Consider the following 17,452-nt stretch of genomic DNA (forward strand, 5'->3'; position numbering starts at 1 on the left):
ACTTTGTATCTTCTAATATGCAGAGCTTCATTAATATAACTACAGAGAGTCTACGGCACTAAATACTTCACCCTAGATGGTTGAAGGAGGCAGCCAGACAATGATGGGATGAAAGTAAACATGATGGAAGCACACAGATTGTTGAATACAGATACGCAGTTCTGCATGCATTTCTTACTGTACTTAATGCAGTAACGTATGTGAACTAGTGATTAGCCAAGAATGGTTACAAGCAGTAATATAATTGAGTTCAGATGAAATCATAAATGCCAAGAGTGAAGCTCAATTAGTTTATAATTATCTACTGAATTCTAAGGTGTGATTACAGTTTTAAAGACAGCCCCTAGTGTGTGTGTTTTTATAATGTATATTGTTTCTACTTTATATGCAGTCTTTATTCTATCGTTCAACCAGCAGCAGCTGTGAGTGTAGATGCTGAGGCTTTGATATTTCATGTCCTTAATGTGTGACAGTGCTCCTACAAGAGGATTAGTGATAGTGATATTATTACTTTAGGTTTATCATGGTATTATCAGCAATTTGCTATTGGAAAGTTTTATGTCAGTTCTGTGTGTGTTTCATTTAACAGATGGTAGAGTTTTTGAAAGCTGCAAAGATAGTAGGAGTGTTTTCAGGATTCATGCAAACCCAACAAAGAGTTGTTGCTAAATGAAATGATGAAAACCATTTAGAAATTAGATTTTTTGTCAAGCTTATTTCTTGTAAGCAATAGAATTCTCTTTTCTAGCACATTGTTTTAATTGTTGTGATGATCAGATCTTGTTTCTCTGTATCTTAAACTCTACTTATTGGCAATTACTGCTGGGATAAACATTGTACACTCTCTTTCATTAGATTTAAACGCTCTCAAATTTGTCCTTCGTCACTGCCAGGCTTAAATGCTACCTCTGCTTTCCAAAATTCTCTTAGCATTGTAGTATGGTGTATCATAAAGTTGAAATCGGAGGCTTAATTACATTAAGAGTAATAACACAGCAGAACCTATTGAATTCACAGTGGATCACATCACTTTTATCCTGTATTAAATGAGCTAAGCAACACAAACAGAATAATCAACATACTATTTGGCTGTCATCTGCAGTGTAGAGACTAGAGATCACAAGGAGTTTTCCCTTGCTACAGTGATAGCCTTTTTATTTTAGACTCCCATCTGGGAGGCCATGAGCACATTATCATACTGAACGCAGGGTTTTTTGTAATCTGCTTAGTGGCACTGCAGTCCAGATCCTTCATTGCATATTTTGCAATTTATAATTTAAATGAGAACGCTCTTCTGACAGGCTTTGAAATTTATTAAAACTCTTTTGTGCATATGCTTTTGTTCTTGTCTAATAGGCTCAGCATATTTCGGATGCTCAAGTGAAATGATTAATTTTTATTCATGAGTTTTGAAGTCTAGGGATTAAATATGGATAGATATTGCTGTTCCCGTTTATGAGTATGAGGCGAGAGGTGTTTTTTGTTAAATAAGGAGGAAAGAAAACAGTAGCTTCCCTGTCATAACTGATCAGTAACAGGAATATAATTCTATTACATAATGTCTTGGATTGAGATATTTGGAGGCTTATTTGTCCAATTTTGTAAGCTGTCATGTATTGCTTCTGTTTGTGGACTTTTTGGCTAAGCATGAAAGTATTAATGCCAGTGTTAAAAGTGAAGAATGAAATCTGATCAGTAGTTTAAAAAAACCATTTAATTTTTGAAAGAAACTTAATCTTGACAGAAAATAGCAAAACATTGATTCAATTCAGTTAAATTACAATCATGCTCAGTATATTGTGTATGTATATATGTATATTTACATATGTACGTTTGATAAGTTCTCTTTGTTTCTTGTAGTCACAATTTCAAGCAACAAGTTTAGCCATTTTTCTCTTTTAGACTTCTTTTGCAAGCATAAAAATCATCTCATATCACCTATAGATATTGAGCATTTACTGTCGGTATTATCCCTAAATAGTGTCACTATTAATATCTAAAAACATCTCACAGCAGAGGGACCTATACCTTTAGTACAAAAGTAATGGGATTGCCTTTCTGCCCAATAAGTTTGAAGCACATCCTCATGTAACTCTACTGCAGTCTTGGGTTCAGAAGATTTGTGCCAACTATTTGAGTTGAAGCCACTAATGTATCACAGCTTTGAAATTAACTTTAACAACCATCATTAATAAAGCTGAGATTTCAGAGGTTTTCCTTTCTTCAAAGCTATGTTGGATTTAATTTAAAGAGAATTTTATCAAGATTAACTCATTCCACTAAGTTAAAAATGCATTGGCTAAATGGTGAAGTTTAATTTCTATGAATTTTATGAGGAAAAATGCTGATTAATATAGCTATATCTAAATCAAAACTGCACTGCAAAGAGACCATGAACCTTTTTAGAAGAAAATAATTAGCCTTATACTTGTTACATAAACATTCAGATTTTTTGTTTGTTTTGATAAATATATGCTCTTCACGTTTTCTGCTGCTGTTAATGTATCTCAAAATTGCTTAAACTGTCCTCATAGAATAAATTCATTAATTTTTTGAATTCTTTTGAGAAATATTTCATTTTAAAATTTTCCCTGTTTGAAATTAAATGTGAGAACACTCTTAATGAATACTTGTAATTTAGGAAAAACACAGATGTCCTGGTTAATCGGAGAGCTCATTGATTTCTCTATAGCATTGTGTACACAGCTACTTGTAATCCTCTGTAAGGTCAGTCCAGGTGTAAATTTCTAGCAAATCTGCGTGCATCTAAATTGAAATTGGAATGATACAGTGAAAGAATAAAAGAGAACAATGCCCTAGTTTGCAAAAGAGCTGTCAGTAACAGAGATGTAATGGGAGATACATTAAAGCTTGAAATGATCAACTAATTTATGTGAATCCTTGTCATTTCTAACAGAAAGAAAAATGCTTTTTTAATATGGAGTAAAGCCTGGCCATACAAAACAAGGCAAGTACATATGGATAGTCCCTTGATATCGTTCACTTGCCGTGTAATCTTATTATGCAAAGTTCTAATCTTCACCGAGAATGAATGCCCCTGGGTCACAATATAGTCATATCAGGGTTTTTGGGGTCATGCTTTGTGATCCTTAGCTTATTCTTCCCAGTAGAGCTGGGATTTGAGAGCATCCCCAGACACTGACAAAAATCAGCAGCAGAATCAGCCAGAACCTGCTGCAATGTTTGGAAGACGAGACCAACATGAGGTCCCTGGTAGGATTAAAGTTGATTTGTAGCTGCAGGATTTTCTAACAGATGTATTATTGGACAGGGAATAGAGGCCACCGGCACAGTGAAATTGGATCACATTTGCCATTCTCGCTGCATCCACTGGTTGCTAAAGCAGCAGCTGCATGTGGATTTTACTTCTTTCAGGTGAAGTGACTTGCAAGTCATTTTGAAGGAATGAGATGAAAGCAGCTTTGGTGATATTTCTGATGTCTGTAAGATTTAGTGGAAATGTAATGCGATTATTGATAAACACCTTCAATGTTGGGAACCACCTGGCAATATCACTGCCAGGGCCTGGGAAATAATCCTTTCCCACCTCTTTACTCTCAGCTGGGGACTCAAAGTGATTTCTTCTATTTTGTACTCAACAATAATGTAAACAGAGATGGTTTCAGTAAATGGTGAATTTAGACCAGGAACATAAGATCTCACCAGTTTATGGCATAGATTGTATTGGATTATATTAGCATAAATTTCTTTAATGAGTTGCCTTCCATTTGTGCATTGTGATGTTTTGCAGATGGGGAAAGGAATTCACAAACGATACTCACAATTGATTGTTCATGAAAGTTTATCCTAGATGTATTACTCATAGCTACAATATTATGTCATTCTTTTAAAGTAGCCAGCCATTTCAAATCTATATGACGTACCTATTAAATCAGCAGAACTCATCCGGCTGGAGTTCATAAGAATAAACCCCTTCCCTATCACCTATCTAGCTTTCTGGTCATAGTTTCTTATCTAAAATTGCCAAAATCATCTTGCCATGTAATGATTACATTTAAGAACGTTTAAAAAAAACCTAATGTTCCAAATAGGTTTTCTTGAATTGTAAAGAATGCTGTTTGCATATTACAGGCAATAAATAAAAATATTTTTGCGTACAATTTACTTCTTCATTACAAACATTTCTTTTGTAAACTTGGAGCATTGATCACCAAAAGTTTAATTTTGCAGACAAATTGAAATTGTTTTTGTGACTAAGAAGATATAATTTAAACATGAAAAGTTCACTCTCCTCTTCTCAAGAACTATATTTTGTCAAGTATTTCTTAAGTGTAGATCCCCTGAGCAAAATTTTGTTTCATAAAAATTATCTACTGAATGTAGCATTTTGCTAAATTCATATTCTGAGCTGCTGATTCAGTTTCACTGTATCTTCTTAAGAAATAAGGGCAGGAGTAGGCCATTCGACCCCTGAACCTGCTTCCCCATTCAGCAATATCATGATTCCTCATCTACCTCAGGTACACCTTCCTGCACTAACCCCCATAATTCCTTGATTCCCTTCGTATCCAAAAACCGCTGTACACAATAGATAATTTTAAACATATGGACTCGAAACGTTAACTGTGTTCCTCTCCGCAGATGCTGTCAGACCTGCTGAGTTTTTCCAGGTATTTTTGTTTTTGTTTTGGATTTCCAGCATCCGTAGTTTTTTGCTTTTATCTTAGATAATTTTAAAGATTTGGGATCCTTTCACTAAAGAAATTTCTCCTCACCTCAGTGTTAAATGGTTGACCCCTTACTTTGAAACTGTGAACCGTAGAATCATAGGGCAGAATTTTCCTCCTTAAGTTTAAGAGCTAGTGCGTGGAGGCGCGCCTCCAATCGACGCCCCCGATTGGGGGTGTGCCGCCATTTTATGGCGTCTGCAAGGAAGCGCAATGCACTCCCTGTGAGGGCGGGGGGGGGTGATTCCCTGAGCCGAGAATGCGCTCTTTCGCGCGTGCGCGCAAAGGAGTGCGCTCATCTCCCTGAGGCTAAGTGCTGCCTCCTGGCTACATTGTCAATGGCCGCAATTGGCCACTGACAGGTCAGCGGGTGCATAGCTGATTCGGCTGAGCCCCCACCAATCTGAAAATTGAAATGGGGTGGGGTGACGTCGGGAGTTCCGCCCGACATCATCCCACATCATTTTATGCGTCAGTGAGCAATTACTTTCAATAACAGGGACACAGATTTACTCTCTGCAAAGGGAAATAGGTCCCTCCTGTGCACTTTATCTAGGCCCCTCATAATTTTATACACCTCAATTAAATCTTCCCTCAGTCACTTCTGTTTCAAAGGTAATGACCCAACCCAACCAATCTTTCTGTATAGCTAAAATTCTCAATTCCTAGTGACATCCTTGTAAACTTCCTCTGTACCATCTCTAATATGATCACATCCTTCCTGTATTGCAGTGACCAGAATTTTATGTAGTGGTCTAACTCATGTTTTATACAATTCTGGCATAATTTTCTTGCTGTGTTATTAGCCGAGGCATAGAATATAGGAACGTATCTACATGATTTCTTAACCACTTTATCTATCTGTCCTGTTACCTTTAAGAATCTGTGGACATGACTCCAAGGTCCCTCAGTTCTTTGCCACTTCTCAGTATCCTAACATTATTGTGTATTCCCTTGCTCTGTTTTCACTCCACAAGTGCACTACTTCACACTTCAGGAATGAATTCCATTTGACACTTTTCTGACCAGTTCATTGACAACTTCCTGCAATTGACAGCTTTCATCCTCACTACCAACCACACAGCCAATTTTCATATCATCTGCAAACTCTTAGACATGTCCCGTACACTTAAGTTGAAATCATTAATACGTATCACAAAAAACAAGGGTTCTATTACTGAGCTCTGTGGAACCCAACTGGAAACAGTCCCTGAGTCACAAAAAAAACAGCTGACCATTACCCTTTGCTTCCTACCACTGAGCAATTTTGGATCAAGCTTGCCACTTCCCCATTGATCTCATGGGATTTTATCTTTTTCTGACCAGCCTGCCATGTGGGACTTTGTCAAAAACCTACGTAAAAAACAATGTAGACTACATCAAACCCACTAATCTCTTCTTGTTACCTCCTCTCAAAACTCACTCAGTTTAGTCAGCCACAGCCTTTCCTTAATAAATTCATGTTGACTGTCCTTGATTAATCCAGACTTTTCTAAATGACGATTAATACGGTCTCACAGATTCAAAAAATTTTTTTTCCACCACTGAGGTTGAGCTGACTGGACTATAGTTACTAGTCTATCCCTTTCTCCCTTTTTAAACAATAGTACAACATCAACAGTCCTGTAGTCCTCTGGCATCACACCTGGGGCTAGAGACGATTGGAGAATGATGGTCAGAGCTTCCACTATTTCAATCCTTGCTTGGAATAAATTTAAACTAGGTCTGGCGATTTATCTACTTTCAGAGATGCGAAATCCCTTAATATTTCTTCCCTTATGCTTATACCATCCAAAACTTCACACTCCTCCTTCTTTAACTAAATGGCTGCAGCACACCCCCTCCTCTTTTGTGAAGGTTGATGCAATGTCTTCATCAAGAACCATGCCCTTTTCTGCCACCTCCACACACAGTTACAATTATGGTCTCTAATAAGCCCTACACCTTCCTTATTGATCCTGTTGCTCTTTATGTATGTATGAAACATCTTGGTGCTGTTACTCTTTATGTATTTATGAAACAGCTTGGTGCTTTCCTTGATTTTACTTACCAATGTCCTCCCACCCCCACTTTGCTTTCTTAATTTTCTTTTAAATTTCACGCTAGCACTTTCTATACTCTTTCAGGCTTTCCGCAATGTTAAGCTCATGGTAGCTGATGTAAGCTTCCATTTTTGTCCTTTCGTATCCTGTATGCTCCTTGACTTTCCAGGGGGTTCTAGATTTGAGAGACCCATGCTTTTTATCGGGAAAATATTTGTTCTCAACCCTCACTATCCCCTCCTTGATTGCCTCCCACTGTTCCGCACTGATTTACCTTTAAGTGGCTGTTTCCAGCCCACTTTTGCTAAATCACACCTCCACTTAGTAAAATTGTTCTTCCCCAATAGAGAACTTTTATTCCTTTTCTATCCTTGTCCTTTTCCATAAATGCACTAAATCATGATGCTCTGATGCTGACACCCCTTCCACCAATGGAATTTCACTTCCTAAATCTAAGTCCAGAACTACCCCTTCTATTGTTGGGCTTTCCAAATACTAGCTATAAAGGTTTTCCTGAATGCACTTTAAGAATTCCATGCCCTCTACACCTTTTACAGTGATTCCATCCCCAATTAACATTAGGGCATTTGAAATATCCTACTATTACAACCATATTGATTTTGCTCTTCTACAGAAATTTCCCTACACATTTGCTTTACTATCTACCTCTGACTGTTTGGAGGTCTATAGTACATTCCTGGCAGTGTAAGTGACTCTTTTTTTGTTCTTCTGTTCAACTCATATGGCCTTATATGGTGATCCTTCTAGCATTTCATCCCTCCTCACAGCTACAATTGTTCTTCTAACCAATACTGTTACCCCTTCATTTTAATTCCCCTTTCTAACTCATCTGTGAACACAAATAGTGAGCTGCCATTCCTGCCATTTAAGCTATATTTCAATAATAGCTGTGATATACTTCCAAGTGTCTGTTCACATCTTAAGCTCATGTATCTTGCTACTAGTCTTGCTATCAGTCTTCACTTCTACAGTGACTATTGCTTGACATGAAATGCTTTGTTAACACAACTATTTTTTTATTGGCTTAAACATTGCATCAGATTGCTAGAGAAATATAACTGGAATTTAAATTTAACATAGAGGTTGTAAATTGTTACTTTTTACACCCTATTATAAAAATGCTTTATTTGGCTGTTTATTTCCTCTGTTCTTTTAAAGTAATTTAGCTTTGAATATATGCCATAAAGCACTGCCAAACTTATATTTGTTATCTATTTTCAGGCCTTTGTTTCTTTTGTGCGCCACACTCACTTATGAATTTTCTACCTTCCATTTCCAGCTTTGCTTCCCTCTAATCTGAATCAGTTCTTGGGTTCTCACCACCTTGCCAATTTAACAGCACTAGCGAACCTCCCTGTGACAGTAGTGGTCCTGACCCTGTCGAGGTGCAACCCATCGGGCTTGTACAGGTCCCTTGAAACTAAAGGCTCTTCTCCTCTAACATCTCTCCAGCCATGCATTCTTCTTCACTATCCTCCTATGCTTGTGTTCACTGACATGTGGCACTTGGAGTAATCTGGTAGTTACTACTTTTGTGGTCCTGCTTTTTAATTTATTTCCTAGCTCCCTAAAATCTGCCTGCAGAACTTCATCCCTCACCCATGTCATTGGTACTGATATGGACCATGATCTCTTTCAATCCTACCCCATCTCAATGTTCTGATGTTGCTCAGTGACATCCTTGCCCCTGATACTAGGGAGGCAACAAACCAACACAAAAACGAAGTACTGTGAACACTGGTAATCGGAAATAAAAACAGAAAATGCTGGAAATAATTAGCAAGTCAGGAAGCATTTGTGGAGAGAGAAACAGAGTCTGATGAAAGATGTTGGGTGGAATTGTCCCAGATTTGTGGTAGCGGGCAGGAAAAAGGACATATTGCCCGCCAGCTGCAATGGTGGCTTTTCACGCCATGTCATCCCAACCCCGCCTCGTTAACTATGCATTCCCAGGAAACATGCTATTTTGATGGCAGGCTGACTCTCATTCGTCCACCATGTAATTGCCTCACTGCTTCATCACGATGGGTGCCATATTTAAAATGCAGCCATATGAACCCCCCTCTGCTTCCAGACAAGGACTGCTGCAAATAATACATGGCTCCAAAAGGCAAGAAGACTGCTGCAGCATCATCTCCACTCTCTGTACACCACGAGGCATATAACCAGGCCACCAGGCTTCATGCTCCTGATGTACTCCTCCTGAAGGATGAAAGAGAGAAACACATGGGTTAGCTCAGGTGTTCTAAGAACTTCACTTGGTTAAGTCTGAAGGCCCCTTTTTTTTATTCATTTATGGGGTCTGGGCATCGCTGGCTAGGCCAGCATTTATTGCCCATCCCTAATTGCCCTTGTTCAGAGGACATTTAAGAGTCAAACACATTGCTGTGGGTCTGGAGTCACATGTAGGCCAGACCAGGTAAGGACAGCAGATTTCCTTCCCTAAAGGACATTACTGAACTAGATGGGTTTTACAACAATTGGCAATAGTTTCATGGTCATCATTAGACTTTTAATTCCAGATTTTTATTGAATTTAAATTCCACAATCTGCTGTGGCGGGGTTCAAACCCCAGTCTCCAGAGAATTATTCTGGGTCTCTAGATTACTAGTCCAGTGACAATATCACTATGCCATCACCTCCCCTTAACACATCCCAGAGAGTGCTGGCCACCACTATGATGGCCAGAATTTAGTGTGCTGTGTGGCTGCCTGGGACCCCACCCACTTCATCTCCAATCCGCCTGACCGATTAATGGCAGCTTCGCCCATTGGACTGCATGCTGTGCTCTCAGCTCAGGTGCAGGCATTCTCCCAACCCACACTGCAAGGCTGCACTGTTAGCTTGAACTATGATGGAGACTGGTCCAAACCTGCAATGTCATCTTTCAAAGGGCTGAGAGCGCTTCCACCAGTGACTGCTCCACAGCCAGCTTTACAACGTGCCCAGTCATCCAATTGTTCTGCAGCCCACTAAAATGCTCATTAGTTTGCAGTCTGTGCCTGAGGGGTGGATAGTTCAGGAGAATTTGATGGCAATTTCATGCCTGTGCATTGCTTGAATGGGCAGATAAGCTAGAGGCCCAACTCAAAGCATGTCAATGTGGCTTTGCCTGAACTGTCTCAGCTGCAGATGCAATGGTCACTTTATACAAGGTTTCCCTAATGCCTGTCCACTTCCTTCCCCCCAACCCCACGTGCTTGTGCACTACCATCAAATGCAGTGCAGCCCTTGCCCCCCCCCACCAAATCACCTCAGCTGCAGTGCAATACCTGCACCCGCCCCCGCCACCCCTATGTCACCTCAACAGCAAGGCAGCCCTTGTCTCCCCTCCCCCCAACTCGCCTCAACCACATGGCAGCCCTGCCCTTCCCAGCCCCGCCAGACAGCCAGGAAAAAGCGACTTCCCGGTGCCCTTGCCTGAATGCGCAGTACCTCAACCTTGAAGTCCAACAGGCGACCCTTGAGCACTGCGCAATGTTTATGTGTATTCCCCTCCGAGTTTCCCTCGAACTGGAGCCCACCAAGTGCATGCCTTATCTTTGTCGTGAAAATTGCATGCCGATGCGCTCGGATGATCCAGCGTGGGGAGTTGATTCTGGCGGGCTGGGCTTATAATGAGGTGCAGATGTATTACAATAAGGTTCCCGACCTCTGATGGCAGGAAATGTGGCGCGCCATTAATTCGTAGAACAGATGCGATGTCATGAAACCGATTTTTGGCCTTGCCATTCAGTAGAAATAAGACCACCAAGTCTTAAAGGTTTTTACAAAACTAGATTAAACATTTATTAATAGAAGAAATTACTTTAAATACATAGATCTACAAATTGCTACTACATAACTTCTAAATCCCCTACTTAATCTGACTCCCAGTTACTCTTTCATCAAGGCAACAGTAAGACACATTTTTTTTAAAAGACCCAGGCAAAGTAAACGATACCCTGAACAGTCGAATTCAAAGTGATAAAAACAAAAAACTGCGGATGCTGGAAATCCAAAACAAAAATAGAATTACCTGGAAAAACTCAGCAGGTCTGGCAGCATCGGCGGAGAAGAAAAGAGTTGACGTTTCGAGTCCTCATGAACCTTCAACAGAACTAGGTGAATCCAAGGAGAGGAGTGAAATATAAGATGGTTTAAGGTGGGGGGGGGAAGGGTGTTGGCTGGGGGGAGAGAAGTGGAGGGGGGTGGTGTGGTTGTAGGGACAAGCAAGCAGTGATAGGAGCAGATCATCAAAAGATGTCACAGACAAAAGAACAAAAGAATACATAGCTGTTGAAGTTGGTGATATTATCTAAACGAATGTGCTAATTAAGAATGGATGGTAGGGCACTCAAGGTACAGCTCTAGTGGGGGTGGGGGGGGCATAAAAGATTTAAAAATATTTAAAAATAATGGAAATAGGTGGGAAAAGAAAAATCTGTATAATTTATTGGAAAAAACAAAAGGAAGGGGGAAGAAACAGAAAGGGGTGGGGATGGAGGAGGGAGTTCAAGACCTAAAGTTGTTGAATTCAATATTCAGTCCGGAAGGCTGTAAAGTGCCTAGTCGGAAGATGAGGTGCTGTTCCTCCAGTTTACGTTGGGCTTCACTGGAACAATGCAGCAAGCCAAGGACAGACATGTGGGCAGGAGAGCAGGGTGGAGTGTTAAAATGGCAAGCGACAGGGAGGTTTGGGTCATTCTTGCGGACAGAACGCAGGTGTTCTGCAAAGCGGTCGACCAGTTTACGTTTGGTCTCTCCAATGTAGAGGAGACCTCATTGGGAGCAACGAATACAGTAGACTAAGTTGGGGGAATGCAAGTGAAATGCTGCTTCACTTGAAAGGAGTGTTTGGGCCCTTGGACAGTGAGGAGAGAGGAAGTGAAGGCAGGTGTTACATCTTTTGCATGGGCATGGGGAGGTGCCATAGGTGGGGGTTGAGGAGTAGGGGGTGATGGAGGAGTGGACCAGGGTGTCCCGGAGGGAACGATCCCTACGGAGTGCCGCCGGGGGGGTGAAGGGAAGATGTGTTTGCTGGTGGCATCATGCTGGAGTTGGCAGAAATGGTGGAGGATGATCCTTTGAATGCGGAGGCTGGTGGGGTGATAAGTGAGGACAAGGGGGACCCTATCATGTTTCTGGGAGGGAGGAGAAGGCTTGAGGGCAGATGCGCGGGAGATGGGCCGGACATGGTTGAGGGCCCTGTCAACAACAGTGGGTGGAAAACCTTGGTTAAGAAAGAAGGAGGACATGTCGGAGGAACTGTTTTTGAAGGTAGTATCATCGGAACAGATGCGACGGAGGCAAAGGAACTGAGAGAATGGGATGGAGTCCTTTCAGGAAGCGGGGTGTGAGGAGCTGTTGTCGAGGTAGCTGTGGGAGTCAGTAGGTTTGTAATGGATATTGGTGGACAGTCTATCACCAGAGATTGAGACAGAGAGGTCAAGGAAGGGAAGGGAAGTGTCAGAGATGGACCACGTGAAAATGATGGAGGGGTGGAGATTGGAAGCAAAATTAATAAATTTTTCCAAGTCCCGACGAGAGCACGAAGCAGCACCGAAGTAATCATCGATGTACCAGAGAAAGAGTTGTGGAAGGGGGCCGGAGTAGGACTGTAACAAGGATGTTCCACATACCCCATAAAGAGACAGGCATAGCTGGGGCCTATGCGGGTACCCATAGCCACACCTTTTATTTGGAGGAAGTGAGAGGAGTTGAAGGAGAAATTGTTCAGTGTGAGAACAAGTTCAGCCAGACGGAGGAGAGTAGTGTAGGATGGGGATTGTTCGGGCCTCTGTTCAAGGAAGAAGCTAAGGGCCCTCAGACCATCCTGGTGGGGGATGGAAGGGATTGGACATCCATGGTGAAGAGGAAGCAGTTGGGGCCAGGGAACTGGAAATTGTTGATGTGACGTAAGGTGTCAGATGTAGGTGAGAAGGGACTGGTGGGGGATGGAGGTGTAGAGGGATTGGACGTCCATGGTGAAGAGGAAGCGGTTGGGGCCAGGGAATTGGAAATTGTTGATGTGACGTAAGGTGTCATAGGAATCACGGATGTAGGTGGGAAGGGACTGGACAAGGGGAGAGAGAATGGAGTCAAGATAACGAGAAATGAGTTCTGTGGGGCAGGAGCAAGCTGAGACGATCGGTCTACCGGGACAGTTCTGTTTGTGGATTTTGGGTAGGAGATAGAAGCGGGCCGTCCGAGGTTCGACGACTATCAGGTTGGAAGCTGTGGGAGGAAGATCCCCAGAGGAGATGAGGTCAGTGACAGTCCTGGAAACAATGGCTTGATGTTCAGTGGTGGGGTCATGGTCCAGGGAGAGGTAGGAGGAAGTGTCTGCGAGTTGACGCTCAGCCTCTGCGAGGTAGAGGTCAGTGCGCCAGACAACAACAGCACCACCCTTGTCAACGGGTTTGATGACAATATCAGGATTGGACCTGAGAGAACGGAGTGCAGTAAGTTCAGAGAGAGAGAGATTAGAATGGGTGAGAGGAGCATAGAAATTGAGACGACTAATGTCGCGCCAACAGTTCTCAATGAAAAGATCAAGAGAAGGTAAGATTCCAGAGGGAGGGGTCCAGGTGGAGGGAGAATATTGGAGGTGGGTAAAAGGATCTGTTGAAAGGGGAGAGGACTCCTGCCCAAAGAAGTGAGCCCGGAGACGAAGACGGCGGAGGTTATCTTAACTTCAGTCCCTGAAAGCAGCAGTTTGGTGCATACAGGCTGCGGGTGTTTCACACTTGTTGAATCTTAGACTGCCTTCCTTCTCAAACAGCCTTTACTCCTTTATACATATTTTCCCCTTTGAATGCAAATAACCATTGTTTCACTGTGTCTTTGGACCTTTACCTTCCTGATAATAAAAATCTCTCTTAGCACTAAGTTTCACAAGTAATCTTTGGGAAAAATAAATAAACACATTATTTCTTAATACTTCTGTTGGCTAGGTATATGTTATACCCCCATTTTTGAATTCAAGCCACACTAGTTTGTTTACAAATGCAAATTTCCCCCTTTACACTTCACATTGTAAAACCTCCCCATGTTTACCTAACATTTCAAACCTAACTTCTCTTCTTAAATAAAAGCACCCAGACTAGCTGCGTCTAATTCAATTCAGTATCTCTCTCTCACACACACATACACACACAAATATAGACACACTATATTTTCCATTATGAGAATTATTGTATCTTCCTGACAGTTCTGTGGAGTTCGCACATGGCACAGAGCATGCATTTGACAGGACTGAGCTCCCTACCATGCCCTTATTAGACCACTGTCTAAGCTTACTTGAAATAAACTTCTCTTTGACCTGAAAAGAAGTTCTAGACTCTGTTAGGGGAAATATCCTCCCAACATCTATCCTGTCTAGCCCTTTAAGATTCTATTTGTTTCAGTGTGATCACCTCTTATTCTTCTAAACTCCAGGGAAGAGAAGCCTAGTCTACACAATCACTCCATAGGAGCATTTTTGTTTTAAAATAGTATGAGTGGTGTTTTCATCCTATCAACAAGATATTATTGAGATAAAAACAAAAAACTGCGGATGCTGGAAATCCAAAACAAAAACAGAATTACCTGGAAAAACTCAGCAGGTCTGGCAGCATCAGCGGAGAAGAAAAGAGTTGATGTTTCGAGTCCTCATGACCTTTTGACAGAACTAGATATTATTGATCTTGGTGCTAGCTTTCATGAATTGACTACATTCACCTCTCCTGAGTATGTTCACTTCACATTAGACACCTCAATATGTTTGTAGCAGCCCTTCAGACCTGGACCTAGTCTCATCCAGCTTCAAATGTGTTCTGAAACCCTAAACCTCCATATGTATTAGCTCCTAATTGCTTGTCACCCTAGATCTTGCACATACTATCTCTCTCACACTCATTCAGACACACACAAACACACACATCTTCTCTCATCCTCATTCATTGCCCATCAGTACTAAACTACATGGCCTCTATTTCAAATCATACCATCCCAGAATCTTTTAACATCTATGCTCTAACTCACATTTCATCTGAATTGAGACACTCAAAACATACCACCTCCTGACACTTGAAGCTTTCTAGATAAACAGAATTATTACAACAGTGTTCCGTCTGGCTGATAAAAACAAAAAAACTGCGGATGCTGGAAATCCAAAACAAAAACAAAAACAGAATTACCTGGAAAAACTCAGCAGGTCTGGCAGCATCGGCGGAGAAGAAAAGAGTTGACGTTTCGAGTCCTCATGACCCTTCGACAGTTCTGTCGAAGGGTCATGAGGACTCGAAACGTCAACTCTTTTCTTCTCCGCCGATGCTGCCAGACCTGCTGAGTTTTTCCAGGTAATTCTGTTTTTGTTTTTGTTCCGTCTGGCTGAACTTGTTCTCACACTGAACAATTTCTCCTTCAACTCCTCTCACTTCCTCCAAATAAAAGGTGTGGCTATGGGTACCCACATGGGCCCCAGCTATGCCTGTCTCTTTATGGGGTATGTGGAACATTCCTTGTTCCAGTCCTACACCGGCCCCCTTCCACAACTCTTTCTCCGGTACATCGATGATTACTTCGGTGCTGCTTCGTGCTCTCGTCGGGACTTGGAAAAATTTATTAATTTTGCTTCCAATCTCCACCTCTCCATCATTTTCACGTGGTCCATCTCTGCCACTTCCCTTCCCTTCCTTGACCTCGCTGTCTCAATCTCTGGTGATAGACTGTCCACCAATATCCATTACAAGCCTACCGACTCCCACAGCTACCTTGACTACAGCTCCTCACACCCCGCTTCCTGTAAGGACTCCATCCCATTCTCTCAGTTCCTTCGCCTCCGTCGCATCTGTTCCGATGATGCTACCTTCAAAAACAGTTCCTCTGACATGTCCTCCTCCTTCCTTAACCGAGGTTTTCCACCCAAGGTCGTTGACAGGGCCCTCAACCATGTCCGGCCCATCTCCCACGCATGTGCCCTCACACCTTCTCCTCCCTCCCAGAAACATGATAGGGTCCCCCTTGTCCTCACTTATCACCCCACCAGCCTCCGCATTCAAAGGATCATCCTCCGCCATTTCCGCCAACTCCAGCATGATGCCACTACCAAACACATCTTCCCTTCACCCCCACTGTCGGCATTTCGTAGGGATCGTTCCCTCCGGGACACCCTGGTCCACTCCTCCATCACCCCCTACTCCTCAACCCCCACCTATGGCACCTCCCCATGCCCACGCAAAAGATGCAACACCTGCCCCTTCACTTCCTCTCTCCTCACTGTCCAAGGGCCCAAACACTCCTTTCAAGTGAAGCAACATTTCACTTGCATTTCCCCCAACTTAGTCTACTGCATTCGTTGCTTCCAATGCGGTCTCCTCTACATTGGAGAGACCAAACGTAAACTGGGCGACCGCTTTGCAGAACACCTGCGTTCTGTCCGCAAGAATGACCCAAACCTCCCTGTCGCTTGCCATTTCAACACTGCACCTTGCTCTCTTGCCCACATGTCTGTCCTTGGCTTGCTGCATTGTTCCAGTGAAGCCCAACGCAAACTGGAGGAACAACACCTCATCTTCCGACTAGGCACTTTACAGCCTTCTGGACTGAATATTGAATTCAACATCTTTAGGTCTTGAGCTCCCTCCTCCATCCCCACCCCCCTTTTGTTTCTTCCCCCTTCCTTTTGTTTTTTTCCAATAAATTATATAGATTTTTCTTTTTCCCTCCTATTTCCATTATTTTTAAATCTTTTATGCTCCCCCCACCCCCACTAGAGCTATACCTCGAGTGCCCTCCCATCCATTCTTAATTAGCACGTTCGTTTAGATAATATCACCAACTTCGACACCTATGTGTTCTTTTGTTCTGCTGTCTGTGACATCTTTTGATGATCTGCTTCTATCACTGCTTTTGCCTACAACCACACCACCCCCTCCACTTCTGTCCCCCCACCCAACCGCCCCCACTCCCCCCCACCACCTTAAACCAGCTTATATTTCAACCCTTTCTGGGATTCACCTAGCTCTGTTGAAGGGTCATGAGGACTCGAAACGTCAACTCTTTTCTTCTCCGCCGATGCTGCCAGACCTGCTGAGTTTTTCCAGGTAATTCTGTTTTTGTGTAGTGTTCAACAGTATCAACTCACATAGGCTTCAAACTTCACTTTCACTGATCCCACTGTTATGAGCACACAAACTTGTCGTCTGTTGTGAGTCCACAAAATGTAATTAGCAAAAAAATTAATTAAACTGCTATAAAGATAGGGCAGGTGATGTATTGCAGCTGTGGAATGTGAGGTCTCATGGACATCAATGTTATCAAAGGCAAACAGGCCTGCAGTAAGTGTCAGCTGCTTGAGGAGCTTTGGCTCAGCCTTTGAGCTGGAGGGCGATCTGCCGACAGTGTGCTGCACCAAGACAAGGAATGTTACCTGGGCACTTTGTTCCAGGAGGTGGTCATACCCCTTGGAATAGGGTCACCTGATTTAGTCCATGGTCATGGATAGGAGAGTGTGACTGCAAATGAATCAGGTCCTGGGGCCCAGAAGGTAGAAGTGGAAGAAACTCGGTTCTTGCATTTGCCAATTTGAGGTTCTTTCAGCTTGTATGGATGAGAGGGCGGGTTTCAGGGTGGATGAGCATGCTAACCATGGCACCGTGATACAGGAAGCTATTCAAGCAGAGAAGTTAGTGGGAATGTAGTGGTAGGAGGGGACAG

The 17,452-nt window shown here is 42.6% G+C and overlaps 1 protein-coding gene across 9 annotated transcripts in view; it reads left to right on the forward strand.

The window, feature by feature from the left end:
• The window catches only part of immp1l (inner mitochondrial membrane peptidase subunit 1), a 165,978-nt gene that overhangs the window by 60,256 nt on the left and 88,270 nt on the right, over nucleotides 1-17,452 (forward strand). For 3 of the 9 annotated variants that reach the window (XM_041197384.1, XM_041197386.1, XM_041197388.1), the window contains one exon: nucleotides 2,918-2,968. The exons of the other annotated variants lie outside the window; for them this stretch is intronic. The gene's annotated coding sequence lies outside the window, so the exon portion shown is untranslated. The remainder of the gene's footprint in view (nucleotides 1-2,917; nucleotides 2,969-17,452) is intronic. 9 annotated transcript variants of the gene reach the window in all.

This window comes from Carcharodon carcharias, chromosome 10, assembly GCF_017639515.1.
Source record: "Carcharodon carcharias isolate sCarCar2 chromosome 10, sCarCar2.pri, whole genome shotgun sequence".
Lineage (NCBI taxonomy): Eukaryota > Metazoa > Chordata > Chondrichthyes > Lamniformes > Lamnidae > Carcharodon > Carcharodon carcharias.